Raw genomic sequence first — 18,004 nt, 5'->3', positions numbered from 1 at the left:
GAAACAGAATGGCATTTAAATAGGGGAATTTAATAAATTGCTAGTTTACAATTCTAAGGCCGAGAAAATGTTCCAATTAAAACAAGTCTATAGAAATGTCCAATTTAAGGCATCTGGGGAAAGATACCTTGGTTCAGGAAGGCCAACGATGTTCAGTGTTTCTCTCTCAGCTGGAAAGGCACATGGAGAACATGGCGGTATCTTCTGGCTTTCTCGTGGCTCTACCAAAAAGGGACTCTCTCCAAAATGTTTCCTCTTTTAAAGGATTCCAGCAAGCAACTCCACTTCAGTGGGTGGAGACACACCTCCATGGAAATCATCTAATCAAAAGTTACCACCCACAATTGGGTGGGTCACATCTTCATGGAAACAATCAAAATGCTCCCACCTAGCAATATTGAATGAGGATCAAAGGGCATGGCTTTTCTGGGGCCCACCACAGATTCAGAGCAGCACACCAGTACAATTTATTTTTCAACCATGCATCTAGTAGAATTGCACTATTGTTTTCAATGGGATAAGTGATCCACATTCTTTAAAAAGCATAGATATTTTTTATGTCTTACAGATTTGCCCTAGGACACTTGAGATGCATACCACATTTGTTGGTGATAGATACCTCACACATGCACACACACACACACACACACTCCACCTACCTCCTCTCTTCCCACCCTGATCCACCAATTTTTGCTTTCTTAAAGAAAAATGAAGGTCACACTCGCATTTTTCTTAGGACTTACCACACACACAGCTGCCACACTGACTAGAAAGTTTGTCAAAGATACATGATCATGACTGACTGGTTGTATTCTTGAACTGTAATCACAGAGCAAACATTTTCTAGGTTGAAGGTCAGGTTCCTTTGGTCCTGGGATTGAAGGAATCCACAGGGAAGCCCCTACAAAGCAAAAATAAGCCTGATAATCCACACAGGAAGGACCTAATAGCTTAATCACCTAATCTCCAACAAATTAAGGAATGGGTATGCTCTGAGGTTCCTTTGGTCTAGAAAGGCACATTTCCTGTAGGTTGTAAAGAAGCCCAACTGTGGCTGATGAATACAACAAATGATTCCACGAAAACATAGCCATTGATAGCCATTGATTCCACGAAAACATCCCAGGTTACATGTGGGAGTATAAATTAATTTAAAGAATTAAATTCTTTTCACTCATATCCTCCCACTAACATTTTTTTCACACCACTTGATTAGTACCCTTTATGGGTGATGAACTTGCTCTTTCTTTGGTGTGAGGATGCAGTATTCATGACTAATTATTTTGTATCCCATTTAATAGTCTAGTGCTAGAAACAGGAGGCATTAACAAGTTTGCTGAATTAGTGTTAAATAAACAATTTAGAAACATATTTCTATGTTATCAGACACTGTACTATGGCCTAAAGATAAATAAGCACTCTTACCTCTATATCTTTACCCAATTATCAGCCATTCTACAATTGTATCAATCACCTACCCCCTCATTCTCAATGGCAAACTCCTAGTCATCCTTAGGTCTTGAGTCTAAAGTCATTTTACCGTGGAAACCTCCCCCGACACCCTGGACTAAGTCATAGTCTCCTAGTGACCAGTATCAGAGAAACCTGAAGTATGCTTTGTAGTCATCACATTTAAATTACATAGCTACTGATATAAACTTAGCTTCATGTTTTTCTTACCTACTCTTCTATAACATCCATGAAGAAATGTGGGGAGCCGTTTATGGCACCGGCAGTGCGCCGGCCATCCTCTTGGTGTCTGGCGCCATCTACTGACCACTTTGTGGTCCAACACCATCTTGGATACTACTCAAGTTAAGTTTTTATCTCAAGTAAAGTTTCTATTTTCTCATGTCTGCTCTGCTCTGCCCAGAAACCTGCTGACTAGCCTCGGCCAAGCCGCCTTTGCTATCTTAGTTTCTGCGGGTTGGCCTAGCCACCGTGCAATGCCTATCACCTGCTAACGCCTGATACAAGGCACTTCCCCCGTCCCGCTGGATAAATCCCCTGGATTTGCCCTCAAAAAAATTGAGATTTGATCAGAATCCTGTCTTGTCTCCATTCTCTGTGTCTCTTGTCCCCCCAGTTCTCACTTCCTCCCTCAGGTCCAGGTTCGTCTGTCCCGCGGGTCGGCTCAAGGGGCGCCCAAACAGGGACCTGAGTACGAGGGGTCCAGTGAAGAACGCTGACTGTGAAACCCCGGCCGGGTCGACATAGAAGAATAAGGCGCGAATAATAGGCTCAAGAGGAGCAGCATAGAGGACACTGCCGGGGAACCTGCCCTGCAGACAGGATCCTCAGTGAGTATTCAGCGCAATTATGGGGCAAGCAATTAGCATGAAACTTTTGTAGAAGGTCTAACATGCTTTAAAGACACGGGGAGTAAAGGTTAAAGTTAAAGATTTGTTGAAATGTTTTGAATTTTTAAAAGAAGTTTGTCTCTGGTTCCCACAAGAGATAAAGCACCTTTGGAATTTGTGAGGGGCTTTTGGATTTATGTTTTATGTCACAGCATAGGAATATACCTTTACTGAAGAACCGAAAGTGTACACGCCTCCTGGAATTTGGGAGGGCTTTTAAATTTATGTCTTATAATGAGCAACTTACCGTCGATACAACGGGAATATTTATCTTTACTTAAGAAATTGTTACACTACACGGATATGGAGGCTTCTGATGCTCTACTTAAGAAACTTTTTAAACATGTCACACAAAAATGTTATTGGCTTCAGCATAATGGCTGTAATGTTTCCTATTATTATGATAGATTTACAAGACTGCTTCTTTACCATACCTTTAGCAAAGAAAAAGTTCTTAATAAGCTGCCTTTATATAAAAATTCATATACATCTGAGTCAAAAAACATTCAATAGGATCACTGCAGAACAAGAGTCAGTACTCATTAATGGTCCTATGAAATTATAACAAATTAGTCCCCAAGGGGTGTACAATTCAAGATTATAGTTCTGACTCAAAGTGTTAAGTTACCTTAGTTTAATCAAAATAATTATTCTACTGAAATTTATACCAATGTTGCAGATAAAATCCTATGACTCAGAATGGGAATGGCAGCCCCATCTCCTTTTGTTAACTTAAATTTTCGACAAACAGCAATTTGGAAACTAGCCATGAGTTTAGCTCCTATTCATGTTTGAAAAGAAAAATATATTATCAGAACTTTAAAACTAAAAATTCTTGTTAAAACTATATATTAATGTTTCAAAGATGCATTAACTAAAATATTCTAAGTATCTAACATTATTTTAACAAATTTAATTTTGACGGTAATTATATGTGGTAGAATATTTGTTTAAAATAATGATTTACATATAAAAATATGAATGATGTATTTTTATTAATAAAGACAATAGTTTTATCTTAAGATAAAATGAGTAATTGTTACAAAATGAGAAAAATGTAAGACAAAGCCTGAACTAATATAATAATTACTGAAGGTTTATAAAGGTGGAAATTATGGTCAAAATCATGAAAGAGTTAATGAGTCTAAAACAACAACATTTTCTTGGATTCTTAATAGATATAAAAATTTTTTTCTAAATAATCAGTGTAAAAGGCAAAGAATCTATGTTTTATCAAAATAGCTTACGTTAATTTATCATGTCATTATCTGTATAAAATACACTGATTTTCTTCTGGGTATCATTATACTGGCAAAAAACTGTTTCTATTAATCTAAGTAATATTGCTGTAAATAAATCTATTACTGACTAAATAATATTCAAATCATATAAATACCTAAATTTCTTTAAGCCAAAATATTTTAATGCTTTATCCAGTGTTTATATAAACTACATAGGTATAAACTAAATTTATCCCAAAATAACTATGACTTAAGTTAAAAACAAATCAAATTTAAAAGCTAAATGCAAGAAAGAATATACTTGTGGCATCTGTTCTATTCACCTAATGTTGCCATTACATGCAGCTCATGTTGCCATCACATGACCTTGAAAAGAAACAATTACAATGTGCGCTCTAATTGGGAGGACTGGCTATCCTCCCAGAGAGAGATGTACTTTCATAAAGATATCTAGGTCCCAGAAAGCTCCTCTTGGTCCCTAGCCAGTTCCCAGAGGACCAAACTGGGCCCGGTCATGTGAGCAAATTGGAATTCAGCCACTATCGTAGAAAAATATCATAAAAACTGCATGTACCAAATTTGAAATTAGCAAAAACACACAACCAATTATAAAAAATCCTCACCCCTACATTCATTTTCAATCAATCTAATAAATTCATTTTGTATCTAGTCGATTTATTATGGACACATCATTATTAACACTCTGCTTTCATTTTTTTTTCTACCTGCCACTTTAAGAATTCTTAATTATATGTTACAGAACCCATTTAATATTTTACAAGGAGATTTTGATTTATTAATCGCATAGTGTGTGAACTCTGTTTACCTTCAATACTTTTTGACAAATAGCGTTAAGTGACTTTTAAGGACAAATGAATAATCATTTGTTATGTTAAAACTTTTGTAATTTTTAAAAATGAACACAACGGATTTTGTCTAAAATAGTTCCAGCTTCCCTGCTAGCTATTACCATCTTTACTAATGATAATAATAATGGGCAGGCTGCACAACAGTTAGTACAGGAACAAGTTAGTGCAGGTCATATTACTGAAAGTAATTCACCTTGGAATACACCTATTTTTGTCATTAAGAAAAAATCAGGAAAATGGAGGTTATTACAGGACTTAAGGGTGGTAAATAAAACTATGGTACTTATGGGAGCTTTGTAACCAGGATTGCCCTCTCCTGTAGCCATTCCTTTTAATCATTATAAAATCATTATAAATCTAAAAGACTGTTTATTTACCATTCCCCTACATCCAGAAAATCAAAAGCGTTTTGCGTTTAGTGTACCATCCACTAATTTCAGAGAACCCATAAAAAGATATCAATAGAAAGTTCTGCCCCAAGGTATGGCTAATAGCCCCACCTTGTATCAAAAATTTATAAGTTCAGCCATTTCCAGCATTAGAGAAAAATGGGAGGCTCTATACATTATTCATTATATGGATAATATATTAATAGCAGGAAATAATGGTCAAGATGTTTTAAAATGTTATCATGATCTAACTAAACTTTAGCATCTCATGGACTCCAAATAGCTCCTGATAAAATTCAGTTACAAGACCCATACACATATTTAGGATTTCACTTAAGTGAAAATAAAATCATCAACCAAAAAATGAAACTAAGACTGGACAAATTAATAACGTTAAATGACTTTCAGAAACTTTTAGGAGATATTAATTGGCTCTGACCTTACTTAAAATTAACCACTGGAGGCGGGCCGCGGTGGCTCAGCGGGCAAGAGTGCTTGCCTGCCATGCCGGAGGACCCCGGTTCGATTCCCGGCCCCAGCCCATGTAAAACAAACAAACAAACAAAATATAATAAAACAAGAAAATGTTTAAAGATGTTTCCCTTTCTTCCTCCCTTCCTTCCTTCTCTCTGTCTTTCCTTCCTTCCTTCTCTCTGTCTTTCCTTCCCTTCCTCCCTCTCTCTTTAAAAAAAAAAAAAAGAAAAAAAAAATTAACCACTGGAGATCTCAAACCATTATTTGACCTCCTTCAGGGAAATTCTGACCCCAATTCCCATAGGACCATCACCCCTGAAGGACGTAAAGCAATTGATAAAGTAGAGCAAGCTATTCAATCACAATTTGTTACTTTTATAGATTATACTCAACCATTAGCTCTAGTAATTTGTCGAACAGCTTATACACCTACAGCTGTGTTTTGGCAAAAAGCACCTATTATGTGGGTTCACTTGCATGCTCCTCCTGCAAAGACTATTTATCCCTACTATCAGGCAGTTGCTGATATCATTCTTTTAGGTCGAGAACAAAGTGTTAAATATTTTGGTAAAGATCCAAACATAATTATTCAATCATATACTATGACACAGGTTAATTGGCTTTTTCAAACTACAGATTGTTGGCCTGTTGCTTGTGCTTTCTATTTAGGCCAAATACACAATCATTACCCTAATAATAAACTTTTGCAGTTTCTTAGCACTCATGACTTTATATTTCCACTTAAAACTTCCTTGCAGCCGCTTAAAAAATGCTCTCTTAATTTTTACTGATGGGTCCTCACTGGGGATCGCTGCTTATGTTGTTAATAATACAGTTATTCAATTCCAAACACACTGTAATTCTGCTCAACTAACAAAACTGCAAGCAATCATAGCAGTGTTTTCGGCTTATCCAAACAAATCTTTTAATCTTTATACAGATAGTGCTTATATTGTTCAATCTGTGCCATTATTAAAAACTGCAGCTCAAATTAAAAATGTTTCTCAAGCAGCTTGTCTGTTTATTCAGCTACAATCTCTTATTCAAAGCAGAAGCCAACAATTCTTTATTGGTCACCTTAGAGCCCATACTAACCTCCCTGGACCACTATCCTTAGGGAATCAATTAGCTGATCAGGCTACGCATGTTATGTGCTGTGCAAATATTATCCTTAGCAACCAATTACCTGACTTAATCACAAAAGCTATTGAAGCTCACAAGCTGTATCACCTTAATGCTCGCACCTTACGGCTAATGTTTCACATCACCAGAGAACAAGCACACCAAATAGTTAAACAGTGTCCAAGTTGCATCACACATTTACCTACACCACTTCTAGGGGTTAATCCCCGAGGTCTAGTGCCCAATGCATTATGGCAAATGGATGTAACACACATCCCCAAATTTGGTAATCTTAAATATGTGCATCTCAATGTAGACACCTTTAGTGGATTTATATTTGCTACACCTCAAACGGGTGAAGCAGGAAAATAAATTGTTGCACACATGTTGGCAGCCATGGTTACGCTGGGAATTCCTCAGCATATAAAAACTGATAATGGTCCCGGGTACACAGGTCAAATGTTTCAAAAATTCTGTCAACAGCTGCAAATTAAACACACCACAGGCATACCATATAATCCACAAGGACAGAGAATAGTAGAACGAGCAAATTTATCTTTAAAAACCACCATTGAAAAAATTAAAAAGGGGGAGTGGTACCCCACTAAAAAGTCACCCAGAAATTTACTTTCACATTCACTTTTAAAGTCACCCAGAAATTTACTTTCACATTCACTTTTAATTTTAAATTTTTTAATCTTGGATCGAGATGGATGTTCTGCTGCAGAACAATTCTGGCACACAGAATCAAAAACACAGTTCGCCATAGTCCTCTGGAAAGATCCACTGGATAACATTTGGCGAGGACCGGATCCGGTCCTGATATGGGGAAGAGGATCAGTTTGTATATATTCCAAAGAATTTGATTCAGCCAGATGGTTGCCAGAGCGATTAATAAAACAAATAGACAATAACAATCTGTCCAGGGCAAAAAAGTTGCCCTGAGAAAAGGCATTTTTCTCTTTCTTTCTCCAGCACAGCTGAACCTACTAATAAACCGGCAAGCCCTGCTGTAACCTATTCAACAACGGCTAAGCTGACAGACGACTGAAGTCTAAGAATCCATCTACTGGTAAATACCCTCTCATTAAAATCACATGAATCCCTTGCTCTTACTGCTGATTGGTTCCCTTGCTCTGCTGTTTGCAATCGGACTAGCGACAGTCACCCCTGAGGATTGGAATCCATTAGAAAGAATTCTACTTGCCATAGCATATTTATGCGCTGCAGGGTGCATCATCCTACTAATCTGTTTTCCTTAATCAAGGAAACCAATAGCCTTTATCAATATGGTTTTGTTAAGCTTACTGCCATTCAAAATTGCCACCCTACACTTTCTCCTACTAAGTATGCTTAATAGCTTGGGTGATTCTTTCTCTATCCCCGATTCCAACCCCCACCAGCCTTGGAAATGGACCCTAGCACAATGGAAGATTCAAAAATTGTACAGACCCAGATCACCACAGGCCGCCCCTCCTTCATTGTTTATGCTTGCACTCTGATTCTGCTTCGGGAGGGCACATCATGCCTTAACAAAGCCCAGTATTATTTGTGCCCGTCCTCTAACCCTGGAAAATGGTATTGCAATGTTCCCAACCAGTATTACTGTCCATATTGGGGGTGTGAAACATTAACCACCGCTTGAAAACCCCCCTCTGCTGATCAATACCTAACTTTAACTTGGGCTCCTTTTGGATGCAAACCTCGTGACCACTCCATTAATTACCTATATGATAAATCAAACTGTGAAAAACTAAAGTTTACCGTACAGCTTCCTAATAATCCCTCTTGGCTGATCGGTAGAACTTGGGGCATCAGGATCTATGTGGAAGGGTTTGACCTGGGAGGTCTTATTAGAATAAAAAAGGAAACAATACAGCAAACTGCCATTGGGCCAAATAAAGTGCTTGTGCCCCTGCCTCCAACTACTCCTTCTCGCAAGTCAAGTAAGAGTCATCCTGTACCACAACTATTGTTACTCTTAATAATACAGACTCTTCCACTGCACTTGGACCAGCTGATAACCCACTCTGGCCAGTGCTACAAGCTACTTTCCTTTCCTTAAACTCCTCCTTGCCCAATCTTTTTTTTTTTTTTTTTAATTTAATTTTATTTTTTTTTATTAATTAAAAAAAGAATTAACAAAACAATTAGAAATCATTCCAATCTACATGTACAATCAGTAATTCTTAATAACATCACATAGTTGCATATTCATCATTTCTTAGTACATTTGCATCGCTTTAGAAAAAGAAATAAAAAGACAACAGAATAAGAATTAAAACAATAATAGAAAGAAAAAAAAACAAAAAAAACAAAAACAAAAAACCTATACCTCACATGCAGCTTCATTCAGTGTTTTAACATAATTGCATTACAATTGGGTAGTATTGTGCTGTCCATTTCTGAGTTTTTATATCCAGTCCCGTTGTACAGTCTGTATCCCTTCATCTCCAATTATCCCTTCTCTTTTTTTTTTTTTAATTAACAGAAAAAAAGAAATTAACCCAACATTTAGAGATCATACCATTCTACACATGCAATCATTAATTCTTAACATCATCACATAGCTGCATGATCATCATTTCTTAGTACATTTGCATTGGTTTAGAAGAACTAGCAACATAACCGAAAAAGATATAGAATGTTAATATAGAGAAAAAAATAAAAGTAATAATAGTAAAATCAAAACAAAACAACACAAAACAAAACAAAAACCTATAGCTCAGATGCAGCTTCATTCAGTGTTTTAACATGATTACTTTACAATTAGGTATTATTGTGCTGTCCATTTTTGAGTTTTTGTATCTAGTCCTGTTGCACAGTCTGTATCCCTTCAGCTTCAATTACCCATTGTCTTACCCTGTTTCTAACTCCTGCTGAACTCTGTTACCAATGACATATTTCAAGTTTATTCTCGAATGTCCGTTCACATCAGTGGGACCATACAGTATTTGTCCTTTAGTTTTTGGCTGGATTCACTCAGCATAATATTCTCTAGGTCCATCCATGTTATTACATGGTTCATAAGTTTATCTTGTCTTAAAGCTGCATAATATTCCATCGTATGTATATACCACAGTTTGTTTAGCCACTCTTCTGTTGATGGAGATTTTGGCTGTTTCCATCTCTTTGCAATTGTAAATAATGCTGCTATAAACATTGGTGTGCAAATGTCCGTTTGTGTCTTTGCCCTTAAGTCCTTTGAGTAGATACCTAGCAATGGTATTGCTGGGTCGTATGGCAATTCTATATTCAACTTTTTGAGGAACCGCCAAACTGCCTTCCACAGTGGTTGCACCCTTTGACATTCCCACCAACAGTGGATAAGTGTGCCTCTTTCTCCGCATCCTCTCCAGCACTTGTCATTTTCTGTTTTGTTGATAATGGCCATTCTGGTGGGTGTGAGATGATATCTCATTGTGGTTTTGATTTGCATTTCTCTAATGGCCAGGGACATTGAGCATCTCTTCATGTGCCTCTTGGCCATCCGTATTTCCTCTTCTGAGAGGTGTCTGTTCAAGTCTTTTTCCCATTTTGTAATTGGGTTGGCTGTCTTTTTGTTGTTGAGATGAACAATCTCTTTATAAATTCTGGATACTAGACCTTTATCTGATATATCATTTCCAAATATTGTCTCCCATTGTGAAGGCTGTCTTTCTACTTTCTTGATGAAGTTCTTTGATGCACAAAAGTGTTTAATTTTGAGGAGTTCCCATTTATTTATTTCCTTCTTCAGTGCTCTTGCTTTAGGTTTAAGGTCCATAAAACCGCCTCCAGTTGTAAGATCCATAAGATATCTCCCAACATTTTCCTCTAACTGTTTTATGGTCTTAGACCTAATGTTTAGATCTTTGATCCATTTTGAGTTAACTTTTGTATAGGGTGTGAGAGATGGGTCTTCTTTCATTCTTTTGCATATGGATATCCAGTTCTCTAGGCACCATTTATTGAAGAGACTGCTCTGTCCCAGGTGAGTTGGCTTGACTGCCTTATCAAAGATCAAATGTCCATAGATGAGAGGGTCTATATCTGAGCACTCTATTCGATTCCATTGGTCGATATATCTATCTTTATGCCAATACCATGCTGTTTTGACCACTGTGGCTTCATAATATGCCTTAAAGTCAGGCAGCGCGAGACCTCCAGCTTCGTTTTTTTTCCTCAAGATGTTTTTAGCAATTCGGGGCACCCTGCCCTTCCAGATAAATTTGCTTATTGGTTTTTCTATTTCTGAAAAATAAGTTGTTGGGATTTTGATTGGTATTGCATTGAATCTGTAAATCAATTTAGGTAGGATTGACATCTTAACTATATTTAGTCTTCCAATCCATGAACACGGTATGCCCTTCCATCTATTTAGGTCTTCTGTGATTTCTTTTAGCAGTTTTTTGTAGTTTTCTTTATATAGGTTTTTTGTCTCTTTAGTTAAATTTATTCCTAGGTATTTTATTCTTTTAGTTGCAATTGTAAATGGGATTCGTTTCTTGATTTCCCCCTCCGCTTGTTCATTACTAGTGTATAGAAATGCTACAGATTTTTGAATGTTGATCTTGTAACCTGCTACTTTGCTGTACTCATTTATTAGCTCTAGTAGTTTTGTTGTGGATTTTTCCGGGTTTTCGACGTATCGTATCATATCGTCTGCAAACAGTGATAGTTTTACTTCTTCCTTTCCAATTTTGATGCCTTGTATTTCTTTTTCTTGTCTCATTGCTCTGGCTAAAACCTCCAACACAATGTTGAATAATAGTGGTGATAGTGGACATCCTTGTCTTGTTCCTGATCTTAGGGGGAAAGTTTTCAATTTTTCCCCATTGAGGATGATATTAGCTGTGGGTTTTTCATATATTCCCTCTATCATTTTAAGGAAGTTCCCTTGTATTCCTATCTTTTGAAGTGTTTTCAACAGGAAAGGATGTTGAATCTTGTCGAATGCCTTCTCTGCATCAATTGAGATGATCATGTGATTTTTCTGCTTTGATTTGTTGATATGGTGTATTACATTAATTGATTTTCTTATGTTGAACCATCCTTGCATACCTGGGATGAATCCTACTTGGTCATGATGTATAATTCTTTTAATGTGTTGTTGGATACGATTTGCTAGAATTTTATTGAGGATTTTTGCATCTGTATTCATTAGAGAGATTGGTCTGTAGTTTTCTTTTTTTGTAATATCTTTGCCTGGTTTTGGTATGAGGGTGATGTTGGCTTCATAGAATGAATTAGGTAGTTTTCCCTCCACTTCGATTTTTTTGAAGAGTTTGAAGAGAATTGGTACTAATTCTTTCTGGAACGTTTGGTAGAATTCACATGTGAAGCCATCTGGTCCTGGACTTTTCTTTTTAGGAAGCTTTTGAATGAATAATTCAATTTCTTTACTTGTGATTGGTTTGTTGAGGTCATCTATGTCTTCTTGAGTCAAAGTTGGTTGTTCATGTCTTTCCAGGAACCCGTCCATTTCCTCTAAATTGTTGTATTTATTAGCGTAAAGTTGTTCATAGTATCCTGTTATTACCTCTTTTATTTCTGTGAGGTCAGTAGTTATGTCTCCTCTTCCATTTCTGATCTTATTTATTTGCATCCTCTCTCTTCTTCTTTTTGTCAATCTTGCTAAGGGCCCATCAATCTTATTGATTTTCTCATAGAACCAACTTCTGGCCTTATTGATTTTCTCTATTGTTTTCATGTTTTCAATTTCATTTATTTGTGCTCTAATCTTTGTTATTTCTTTCCTTTTGCTTGCTTTGGGGTTAGCTTGCTGTTCTTTCTCCAGTTCTTCCAAATGGATAGTTAATTCCTGAATTTTTGCCTTTTCTTCTTTTCTGATATAGGCATTTAGAGCAATAAATTTCCCTCTTAGCACTGCCTTTGCTGCGTCCCATAAGTTTTGATATGTTGTGTTTTCATTTTCATTCGCCTCGAGGTATTTGCTAATTTCTCTTGCAATTTCTTCTTTGACCCAGTCGTTGTTTAGGAGTGTGTTGTTGAGCCTCCACGTATTTGTGAATTTTCTGGCACTCTGCCTATTATTGATTTCCAACATCATTCCTTTATGGTCCGAGAAAGTGTTGTGTAAGATTTCAATCTTTTTAAATTTGTTAAGACTTGCTTTGTGACCCAGCATATGGTCTATCTTTGAGAATGATCCATGAGCACTTGAGAAAAAGGTGTATCCTGCTGTTGTGGGATGTAATGTCCTATAAATGTCTATTAAGTCTAGTTCATTTATAGTAATATTCAGATTCTCTATTTCTTTGTTGATCCTCTGTCTAGATGTTCTGTCCCTTGATGAGAGTGGTGAGTTGAAGTCTCCAACTATTATGGTATATGAGTCTATTTCCCTTTTCAGTGTTTGCAGTATATTCCTCACGTATTTTGGGGCATTCTGATTCTGTGCGTAAATATTTATGATTGTTATGTCTTCTTGTTTAATTGTTCCTTTTATTAGTATATAGTGTCCTTCTTTGTCTCTTTTAACTGTTTTACATTTGAAGTCTAATTTGTTGGATATTAGTATAGCCACTCCTGCTCTTTTCTGATTGTTATTTGCATGAAATATCTTTTCCCAACCTTTCACTTTCAACCTATGTTTATCTTTGGGTCTAAGATGTGTTTCCTGTAGACAGCATATAGAAGGATCCTGTTTTTTAATCCATTCTGCCAATCTATGTCTTTTGATTGGGGAATTCAGTCCATTGACATTTAGTGTTATTACTGTTTGGATAATATTTTCCTCTAACATTTTGCCTTTTGTATTATATATATCATATCTGATTTTCCTTCTTTCTACACTCTTTTCCATATCTCTCTCTTCTGTCTTTTTGTATCTGACTCTAGTGCTCCCTTTAGTATTTCTTGCAGAGCTGGTCTCTTGGTCACAAATTCTTTCAGTGACTTTTTGTCTGAGAATGTTTTAATTTCTCCCTCATTTTTGAAGGATAATTTTGCTGGATATAGGAGTCTTGGTTGGCAGTTTTTCTCTTTTAGTATTTTAAATATATCATCCCACTGTCTTCTAGCTTCCATGGTTTCTGCTGAGAAATCTACACAAAGTCTTATTGGGTTTCCCTTGTATGTAATGGATTGTTTTTCTCTTGCTGCTTTCAAGATCTTCTCTTTCTCTTTGACCTCTGACATTCTAACTAGTAAGTGTCTTGGAGAACGCCTATTTGGGTCTAATCTCTTTGGGGTGCGCTGCACTTCTTGGATCTGTAATTTTAGGTCTTTCATAAGAGTTGGGAAATTTTCAGTGATAATTTCTTCCATTAGTTTTTCTCCTCCTTTTCCCTTCTCTTCTCCTTCTGGGACACCCACAACACGTATATTTGTGCGGTTCATATTGTCCTTGAGTTCCCTGATACCCTGTTCAAATTTTTCCATTCTTTTCCCTATAGTTTCTGTTTCTTTTTGGAATTCAGATGTTCCATCCTCCAAATCACTAATTCTATCTTCTGTCTCTTTAAATCTATCATTGTAGCTATCCATTATTTTTTCTATGTTTGCTACTTTATCCTTCACTTCCATAAGTTCTGCGATTTGTTTTTTCAGTTTTTCTATTTCTTCTTTATGTTCAGCCCATGTCTTCTTCATGTCCTCCCTCAATTTATCGATTTCATTTTTGAAGAGGTTTTCCATTTCTGTTCGTATATTCAGGATTAGTTGTCTCAGCTCTTGTGTCTCATTTGAGCTATTGGTTTGTTCCTTTGACTGAGCCATATTCTCAATCTTTTTTTTTTTTTTTTTTTTTAAAGACAGAGAGAAGGAAGGAAGGGAAGGAAAGACAGAGAGAAGGAAGGAAGGGAGGAAGAAAGGGAAACATCTTTAAACATTTTCTTGTTTTATTATATTTTGTTTGTTTGTTTGTTTTTTTACATGGGCTAGGGCCGGGAATCGAACCGGGGTCCTCCGGCATGGCAGGCAAGCACTCTTGCCCGCTGAGCCACCGCGGCCCGCCCCATATTCTCAATCTTTTGAGCGTGGACAGTTATCTTCTGCTGCTGGCGTCTGGGCATTTATTCAGATTTCTCTTGGTGTTGGACCCAGCAAGGTTGTAATATTTTTCTGTGAAATCTCTGGGTTCTGTTTTTCTTATCCTGCCCAGTAGGTGGCGCTCGTGGCACACGTTTGTCTGCGGGTCCCACCAGTAAAAGGAGCTGTGGGACCTTAAACTTTGGAAAACTCTCGCCGTCCTGGGGGTTCGCTAGCCGAAGCGGCTTGAGCCGGCCCGGGGTCCGAACGCAGGGAGGGTTGCTGGTCGCCGCAGCCAGGGAAAGAGCCCGTCCGAATTTCCTAGTCGGCCCTGGGCAACAAGCATGGCGGGAGGGCGCCAGCGGCAGCGGCCCGCCCGAGAGAGTGCACGTTCCCCGGGAGTCACGGGGTCACCGTTCTCCGCGGCCTGGGGGTTTCCGATCCAATTCTCTCAGTTGGTCCGGGGGCTGCGCGTGGTGTGGGCGCCAGTCGCCTTGGTTTCAGGGGACCACCTCTCCAATTCTCCCAGCCGGCCCGGGAAGGGGGAAGGGAGTAACTCCGGCCGCTTGCCACCCCGCCCGGTAAGGCCCGCGCGCCTCGGCGATCTCACCCGAGCTGCTTCTCTCAGCCAGCCAGCCGTTCCAGGATGGGGTACGCTGTCTTTTTTATCTCTGTTGTGGCTTTGGGTGCTTTCTGTATCGTTTCTACTCCCCTAGTAGGTGTCCTGGAGAAGAAACTAAGATCCGCGCGTCTTACTAAGCCGCCATCTTCCAGGAAGTTGTCTCCTTGCCCAATCTTACTCGCAGTTGTTAGCTGTGTCTTTCTGCCCACCCTCCTAATTATGATGCCATAGCCGTTAATGCCTCATTTAATATTTCTAATGAGGACAATCCCTCCCAATGTCTTTGGCATAGCAGAGAAATTGGTCTTACCATGCAATCTGTTTTTCATTCTGGGCATTGCATTGGTAAAGTCCCCATCTCCCTAAAGAAGGTCTGTGCACAATCGTTCTCTTCATCACAAGGTAAATACTATATTCCCCTAGTAGGGGCAAAATGGCTGTGTTCTTCTACAGGGCTTACCCCTTGTGTGCCAAGGAAGGCTCTTGCTGAAACAAGAGAAATGTGTGTTTTAGTAACACTGTTGCCCCATATCCTCTTCTGTAACGAAGAGGACCTTTATCAATATTGGGATACACGGCTTCCAGCTATGCATAGGGAAAAAAGAGAGCTCATCACAGCCGTTACCCTTGCTTCTCTTTTTGGCGTGGCTGGCCTAGGTACCGGCATCGCCTCAATCTCCCTTCAACAACAAAGCCTCTCCAACCTAAGAGCTGCAATAGACGATGACTTAACTCGCATTGAAACTTCTATCACTCATCTAGAAAAATCTCTTACGTCCCTATCAGAAGTTGTTCTCCAAAACAGAAAAGGCTTAGACCTACTTTTCCTTAAGCAAGGAGGGCTTTGCGCTGCATTAGGTGAGGAATGTTGCTTTTACACTGACCATTCCGGCATAGTTAAAGAATCTATGACCAAGCTTAGGGAAGGAATTGCAAACCGTAAATGCGAGCGGGAAGCCCAAGAAACCTGGTATCAACAATTGTTTTATAAATCCCCATGGCTAACTACCCTGATTTCTTCCATCTTAGGACCCCTTCTTATCATCCTTCTCTTAATATCTATAGGTTCATGCATATTCAAGTGCCTCCTGGCTTTCATTAAAACTTGAGTTGATACTTTTCACATGATGCTTATGAAACATTATCAACCTATTCCTCCCTCAAGCCCTATCTCCGATGATGCTATAACTGAACTGTAATTTACCCTCTAGCATATATGTTAATTATTAAGCTGTTTGTTTAAGATTTATTACAGGCATAAATAAGAAGACTTTAAGTATTGAAAGAACTAATCGAAGAATTCTCCTGCGAACTACCGTCAACGCATCATCACAGACTATTGCCTTACCTTTACTTGGCTTACTAATACTATTTTCGCTAGGACCTATCCTCTTCAATAAAGTGATGGCCTTCTTGAAACAATAACTAAAATGCCATAAAAATGCAGCCCCTTCAGGTCCACTATTTTAGACTGGCCACAGCAAAGTTGCGATGGTAATGAACACCTATAAAAAACACTCCATCTGCACATCCCAAAGTGCAGGACTGGGTAGCCAATGACGGGCAACTGGACACCTTAGTCTGAGCAATCCACCACCTCAGACAGAGGCCTGGCCTTATGCTGCCTTGAACCTCCATGACGGGTAAGGTTGCAGATTGCCTACTTTGTGGTGTCCCGACTTAAGAGAGGCACAGTCCCCTTGGGATAGGCCGTTGTTGCAGTCTCCATCTTTTTAAAAAAATAAAAAGGGGGACCTGTGGGGAGCCGTTTATGGCACCGGCAGTGTGCCGGCCATCATCTTGGTGTCTGGTGCCATCTACTGACCACTTTGTGGTCCAACACCATCTTGGATACTAAATCAAGTTAAGTTTTTATCTCAAGTAAAGTTTCTATTTTCTCATGTCTGCTCTGCTCTGCCCAGAAACCTGCTGACTAGCCTCGGCCAAGCCGCCTTTGCTATCTTAGTTTCTGCGGGTTGGCCTAGCCACCGTGCAATGCCTATCACCTGCTAACGCCTGATACAAGGCACTTCCCCCGTCCCGCTGGATAAATACCCTGGATTTGCCCTCAATAAATTGAGACTTGATCAGAATCCTGTCTTGTCTCCATTCTCTGTGTCTCTTGTCCCCCCAATTCTCACTCCCTCCCTCAGGTCCAGGTTCGTCTGTCCCGCGGGGCGGGTCAAGGAAAGGATCATATATTCCTTGTTTAAACTTTTTTTTTTAGAACATTGCAGAGTACCTGGCACAGAGCAGGTACTAAAGGAATGAATGAATGATCAATTAAACATAAGAGATAACATTTGATTGGTACTGGTGGCTATTTTCCACCATATGGTCTGGGAAGCAAGGCAGAGTCAGTTTACCCAGGAAGGAAGAATAGAAACAGCAAAGCAATAAACAGAAAGAGAACACTTCCTGCTTCTCTAGAGTACCTCAGTTACTGGGTCTAGCTTGAGTCTGAGGGCAAAATACATCATTTCTTTGGGTTCTCTGCAGTAGATCCTTAAAATAAACTTCCATTTTGCTTGAGCTATATAGAATTTATTTCTACTACAGTATTTTATACCATAAGAGTTCTAAATAATATACTCTGTAGTCTGAATTTTTTTTCCTGCTGTCATTTCAGGGCCTTAGATCCCGTAATTATTCTTAATTTTATGTACTTTATTTCCTCTCCTGACTCCTTTTATTTAGCAGACATAAATGCTCTAGATTTTCTACATCTATATCTACCTATTACCTATCTTTCTATCTGGATATAATCTATCATTTCTTTCATAGCTAATCTTTTGAAATAACCACCAATAAAATATACTGTGTACCCACTAGTCTCTATTTAAGAGTCACAATACTCCTAAGATATTTTTACTAAAAATATTATTTCATGCATTAGGGAACTAAAGTTAATTAAGTGTTGAAGTTTGAGTTCAAATGCAGCCTATCTGACTAC

At 38.4% G+C, this 18,004-nt stretch overlaps 1 protein-coding gene and 1 long non-coding RNA gene across 6 annotated transcripts in view; one reads left to right on the top strand and one right to left on the bottom strand.

Annotated features, from left to right (window-relative positions):
* LOC143644635 (olfactory receptor 5M5-like) overlaps positions 1 to 18,004 on the bottom strand; it is a 384,306-nt gene that overhangs the window by 285,316 nt on the left and 80,986 nt on the right. The gene's annotated exons all lie outside the window — the stretch shown is intronic.
* On the top strand, positions 1,787 to 17,219 carry LOC143644630 (uncharacterized). The gene is made up of 3 exons (XR_013156793.1): positions 1,787 to 2,300; positions 7,431 to 7,527; positions 16,296 to 17,219. It is a non-coding gene; the product is annotated as an uncharacterized LOC143644630 (long non-coding RNA).

This window comes from Tamandua tetradactyla, chromosome 8 (genome assembly GCF_023851605.1).
Source record: "Tamandua tetradactyla isolate mTamTet1 chromosome 8, mTamTet1.pri, whole genome shotgun sequence".
In the NCBI taxonomy this organism is placed as follows: Eukaryota; Metazoa; Chordata; class Mammalia; order Pilosa; family Myrmecophagidae; genus Tamandua; species Tamandua tetradactyla.
Note: the sequence above shows the minus strand (reverse complement) of the source record. Positions and strands in the feature narration are given on the sequence as shown.